Genomic DNA, 6,925 nt, shown 5'->3' with positions numbered 1-6,925 from the left:
CAATTTGGTCATGTCGGCACAAATCCGAGCAGGCTTTGTGCTCGCTAGCCTCAACACGTGTTCTGATTGAGAGCAATGACAACATTGCTGTGGTTATGAACTTCCCTAGAAAAACATTGCTACCTCTGAAAATCCTTTCTTGAATGTCTCCAGCTCAGGTATGTAAACTCATGAGTAGTGGCTCATGGGTTTTCCCATACCAGCTACTTCATGCTGATAAATGTCATTCTCCTTCCTTCTTCCTTTGTTCTAAGGTGCTAAAGATGAAGTTGTCAGTTTTCCTTACATTTCTTTTCTTGGACGGTTTTTTAGTCTTGGAACTTGCATTACATTTTCATTTATTCATTTAGCAGACGCTTTTCTCCAAAGCGACGTACATCTCGGCGAAAATACAATTTGTGCATTACATTAAGAGAAAGAGACATAGTTTCAGACATGTGATTCTTAAGTAAACCTAGTTTGTTACTTTCCGCTTGATGCACTGATGTTCATCACTCGAGTAGGTGCACAAAACGCAGGATAGATGAATCTTGATAACCTTGCAACACCCAAATGAGTGTGTTTTAGATTTCAGAACACTTCTTGATGGAATTTCATCCTTGTTTCGCAGCTTCTTCCTTCACTGTGGAGGCATTAACAGCGAAATCAGTGTCCTTGAAGTCAAGCGCCCTGGATGCCATGGCAGCTATCTTGCAGGATGTCATAGATTAGGAGCAGCTCACTTATCTGTTACCTACAACACATCCTGTGGTCATATGGGTTTAAAGATTGAACACTGTTCCCATCACCCTTTACCTTTCTCCTAAAGCTGTGTCAAGTGGTCAGAGCACTTTAAAGATAGCAGTTACCTCCCCTGCTGTAGCAATTAGAAATAATGACAGACTAAGGAGCCTCTGGTTTCTTGCTTTCAGATGGTGCAGAAAAAGCCAGGAATAAAGGACTATGTGAACGTAAGTAGAGGGTAGAAGTCTTTTAGTCCTTCAGTGTTGCAATGTAGAATGCTCTAGAGAATCTTGGAGACAAAGTAAGAGACTGTGGGCACAATCAGCTGGCCGAGGGTGGCACGGTGGTTATAACCCAAAAGTCAAATAGGGTATTTAGGTCCCAGGAGTGGCCCAGCACAAGATACTCATCTTAACTTATTCAATGACAGGATATAGCTGTACGAATGAGTAAAACCGTTGGCAAAGCAACAAAATAAAAATAATGAGAGCAGCAGCCACAGACATCGACAGGCCCGTGTTAAAACAATGATGTCACACAATCCCCTTATGTTCTGGTGTGCAGGGGGATTGTAAAGCATGCGGTTACGAGGGCAGAGACATCACTGAAAAATAGAACCTCAGAGAGGGAAAATTAGTGTGACTTTTCTGTAACCTTCCAAAACTGCTTTGGGATGAAGGTCCCTCTGGGGTCCGAGGTCAGGTCGCTCGCAGCAGGTCAAGCAGGGATGGAGCAGCGCACTGGGACTCAGTTGGGGGGTCATTTAGGTCACTGGGATGACATCGGCATGTCATCCATGACACAACTGCCCCACGCTGTCCATCTACCACACCCTCTGAGCTCCACACTGCAGCTTCAGCGAGAGCGGAGACACAGGGTGTGTGAAGCCCCATCCCAGTTAGTGTGTGACACAAAGAACGGGCTGCGTAGGAGCGTGCGTGCTGCAAATCCCGTCTTCGGGCACAGTATTTTTGAGGCACCGCACATGTTTATGGGAGTGCTTCATTGTTTTTCCAAGTACACCACCCAGGCCAGCCAGAAAACTGAGAGTGGTCACCAACAGCAACGACACCCTCCAATGACAACATTTTGAGCTGTAACTTTTTTTTTTTTAAATTTAACTGGGGCCATATGGCGAAAGCTCAAGAGTGTGTTAAATGCTTCATTCCAGACTGCACAAACTCCAGTACCAGTGGCAGATATGAATGCATTTATTCTCACATGGAGAGAGGAGAATGGCCAGAAAAGGTGTACAGTCTGGTGCCATTTCTATTCACCTGTGATCTTAAGCTGCACCTGTCAACGGAGACACAATTTCATGTCACTGAGCACCACAACAAATATTTAACAGAGAAAAATACTATAAATTCCTCCAAATCACTTCTGATTCCTAATCTTCCATATGACCTGCTGCACCTACACTTTCTGTTAACCCCTTAACATCACACGAGTTCAGATAACAGGACACGAGGAGCAGTGAAGAGAGGCTTTATCTGCTCACACTTAACAGACGCACGATAATAAACCAGATGATTAAAACCAGCTGGACCGAACCAGAGATCTTTGCTGAAAATAAAATTGACCAGAAGACCTCTTGTGAGTCTGAGCATTTAAATCACTGCAGTAGAGTTTTGAATATCACTTGCAACATCTTTAAAGTATGGTCACGATCCTCCCCAGCCACACGCTGAGAGATTGCCTTTGCGAGGGAAACCCTGGTGCTTTCAGATTGACCTACAACCTCAACAGACATGGAGTGGCCTCTTCAAAAATAATAATTATCAGCTTTGCTGTCATGCTCTCCAGGGATGCATACGGTGACACTTCCCTGAAGAAGGCAGATAGGTCTGACGGCATTAGCTGGGTGTGCCTCATGTTGAACTAACTACTTTTCTTTGGGAGGACATTCTGTCCCGATGCGGTGCAGTATTAATGTTTCAGCCATGAAGAAACTAATCCCTCCACATTAAATGCAGGTGAGCAGGACTGGTGGGACGACAACCAGCAGAGCATAAGGGGTTTTCTCAGAACCCAAAGGGGGTAACTGAGGTATGGAGCGATGGGGTCTGACGTCTCTCTATTTTCACACACATCTGCCTCCAATTGACGGAGAGCCGGCTTGGAACTCCTCCAGCACGCCCCAGGAGGTGTGGGGTGTGGGGGGCAAATGGGCAATGACTCCCTGCTGCATGAACCTGAAAGCCTTTGTGGTTCTAGAGCTTATGCATGTTTTCAGTCCCCTCGTATAATCCACTGCTCCACTTCCGTTCTTGTTGCACTAGTTAAACACACAGAATGCAGTGTGTTTCAGCAGTCCATCGTGTTCGTGTCCTCCAGAACCAAAAATACCCAGGCATCAAATATACCTTTCACTGCCTTAGAGAAGGCGTGCTTTGGCATGAGAGATATTCATCTGAAACATGCTCTATGTGATCAATACAGATACATGTACAGAAAATTTTCAAGCTGGATTAACACCTGCAGAATATATCTGATTAATGAATTCTGAAACAAACTTTAGCCCACAAGCCAAGAATCTTCCTTAATATGTCTTCAGAAACTACTGAATAAAGCCATCTGTTGGACTGAATTCTGATTGTCTGCATGAAGGGGTCCATATTTTCATCTTCAGAGTTTGTGAAAATGATGGGCTGTCCCCTTTGCCACTTGAATTAAACAAGTTACTTCTCTTCTGCGTGGAACTGTAACCCTCATCCCTCCCAACCGAAAGAGGAATGCCATTTGAAAAGTCTGGCCGTAAACCAAGGACGAGTGAGCAGCCAGCCTTGATTCCGTAACACAAAGCAGATGTTCAAACTGACCTTCTCAATAAGGGATGCTCGGCTGCTGCGGTGACCATCACACAGGGGTCTGACCTGGGAAAATGTAAAAATAATAACCGGATGCAGGGATGCACTGACAGATAGATACTTACATAGCATTTTAGTAATCAAATTCTAAGCAGAATATGGGGCAATAGTCACTGGTTTTACCTGAAAGGTCTAACATTATAAGGAGAATTGATAATAATGTAAGGATAACCTGAAGACACTTTTGCCTTTGATGCTGGACACTGAAAGGTGTTGCAACAAGTTGTAGTGTAATTTCAGATTCTGATTTTGATGATAGATCAAAATAGGTTTCTAAATAAACACCTGCATAGGTGTTGAAGTACTCATTTCTTCGGAACTCAGATTTTTTCGGCCTAGAACTTCACGTTATATTGCTCACAATGCATATTTCTGAACTGCCACAACTACTAACTTTTCCAGTATTTCAAGCACCCAGTTTTCCGTGAAAAGGAGCAGGCACCTCTGTGACACATTCTTAATGCATTCATCATTAATTTTTTTTTTTTTTTGGTGAGATTCATTATTCCACGTGAAAGGTGTGTCTTTTCAGTTATTGCAGTAGGTTGTTAGGAACACAAAACCCGAATGGGAAAATTCTCAATTCTCTGAAAGTCTCATTCATTCTCAAAACTCTCTTTTCCCAGCCTCAGAAAGCCTGTTGATCCCCTCTTCTTTCTCCAAAAGAAAATCATTTCTTGCCTTTTCTTTGTGGAAAAAGTGTTGTCCAAAGTAGATTTTGTTGTTTTTTGGACCCACAAGAACATGTTGGCTGGAATTTTGTCTCTTGGGTGTCACTGAGAAGATCAATGAGTCAATTGCACTTGTGATTTTAAAAAAAGATGGGACAACTACAACTCTTTGACCTTTAAGCACCCAATTTGGTCATGCTAGGAGTCCTTCACTTCCACAGGCTGAAGATGCAGTTGTTGAACTGTTAGCAGATGACCTCAACCATTTACCTACAGAATGTTTACACCTTTTCTTCACGGTCTTACCATTTCACTTCACCAAGGCTCTCTCTGGTTGTGCATAAACTTTCAACAGCGCCACAAATAATGGAAGGATAAGCATGGATTCCCCTTCACTTAGATCATCCAGGTGAATTATACAAGTTCAAGTTGAATGACATAACATTCACTAGCAGGAGTCCTGAGGAGCAACATGATAAATTCCAAGTTGTATCACAGCACCAACTGACAAGTATAACTTTCCTGTCCATGCCACACCATCTCTGAGATACTGTAAGTCTTAGATGCAAATCAAACCATGTAACTACTCTAACATGTTCTCCTCCTCTGTTGGAGGCTTAGAAACTGCACTCTTTTAGTTCACCCGCCTACTAGTCAGGTTCATTCTTAATTACACCATGGTGGTTGAGCTGCTCCTCAACTTTTTGTGTAAATCTGCCCTTTTTTAGATTAATTTGTATCTTTCACCATTTGGTCCAGCACTGCTGAGATATTGTTAACCCCCAAATTCCACAAGACAAAAGTCTTCAGTTGAATTTTTGCATGAATTCTTCTTGTGTACAAAGATGTTTATCAGAAGCTTGGCATATGTGGTATCTCCTCAACCCCAGAAAAATATAGCTTCCAATCAACAGAAACAGGATTTCATGATACCTTAAATGTCCACAGAAAAACACTGATAGTTCAAGGTCCTGCCTGTGCCGTGCTAGTCATCTACTGTATGTTGAGGAGGTCCAAGGAGGAAAAACTTGCCTGTGTTCCCATGGTTTGTAAAATTGTTGAGATTCTCTCACCCTCAATGTTCATACCATGCTCTGTAGTCTGCATGAGGACTACAGGGGTGGAGGTGGAATGCAGTAACTATCTTTCTCTTTGAATTATGTCACGATTCCCCGTGAAACTTGTGTATTGAAGAGAAGTGAGCTGTCCTCAGCATTTGCATTGCTGTAGGTGTGTGCCTGTTTTCATTGATACTGAGTTGGTATGAATATCCTGCTTCCTTGTACCAGCAACTCCATTCCATTCTGGCCCTCTTCTGAAGTAAAGCCAGTAAATACTTATGTTCCTTGTTCCCTCTTTCCTGCTCCACATGCTAATGGTGCCTCTGCTCAGTTTGCCACATTCAGACCCACAATGCAGTGAACACTTTTGTAATATTTTGACAAATTTCAATGACTATGGTTGCAACTTTCAAATGAGAAAAAAATGCAACCTTCCTTACTGGCCAGGCCTAGCACACACCCTTACTACACCCAAAAGCAATTAATTTGGATAGAGCAGACCTATGATACCGTTTCACCACCTTTTGAAAGACGAACACACCCAAAACACATTGTCCTTTGCCATTAATTCTACTGTTGGTGATCCCAGATCCCTTTCTAACATTAAAATTTATGGTGAAGGAAACAAACTAACTGTACTTAAGAATCACAAATACACACAGATGCACACAGCTATGTCTCTTTCTCCTAAGGTACTGCACAAACCGTATTCTCTTTGAAGAAAAGTTCCAGCTAAATGAATAAATGTAATGTAAAATTTCAGGCTCATCAATAATATTTTAATGCACAAAAAATAAAAATATTTTTTGAGTCTTTTAAGTTGAATCTGCTAAATCAAGGACTCGTGCTTCTTCACAATATACCCAGGAACTCATAAATATGTTTACATGTCACTTGAAGAAAATAGAAAACTGTTTAACTGAAGTGTGAGAACTGTAAGTACTAGAATATTAAGCACATACTAACAATGTGTTATGTGTTTTATGAGAATTACCTTCTGTTTATTCAAAAGGAAGACGAGAATAAAGGTGATTTCAGTGTTTACCCTCTACAATCTGTGCAAACATTTTTTTCTTAGACTAACCCCTTCAATATTAAACCATTATTTGTGTACTTTTATTATTTTATTATCGGGCAGGACTGTTAGGACTCTGCACGCAATGCAGTATCATCAATATGTGAGAGACATCAGCATGTCTGAACTTTGATCTGGTTTTAAGGAAATGTCACAATTTTATGTGAATCCTCCTTGAAAAAAAATAAAAAGTTGGCAGCAAGTCTTGCCAGCGGTGTTCACTTTTAAGTGGAAGAAATGTCAAAAAAATCTACTCACACTCCCTCGCCTTGGCAGCCTTGTGGATGTCCTTCACTTCGTCCAGAGGGATGCTCGTGATGGAACCTTTGATCTCTAGAACAGAAATGATGGGATAAATGGGGATTTGAGTCACACTCAAGCATCACCTACATACACTCTTAATCCAGGTGAACAAAAGGGAGGAGGGTCTATGCACACCCACAAGTGCACGCGGTACTTAGAGACACTGAAGAATGCTCCATCAGGAAGATTTCTGCTTGGATTATCTTAAATATAACTGCAAAT

Source organism: Scleropages formosus, chromosome 13, assembly GCF_900964775.1.
Source record: "Scleropages formosus chromosome 13, fSclFor1.1, whole genome shotgun sequence".
Lineage (NCBI taxonomy): Eukaryota > Metazoa > Chordata > Actinopteri > Osteoglossiformes > Osteoglossidae > Scleropages > Scleropages formosus.
Note: the sequence above shows the minus strand (reverse complement) of the source record.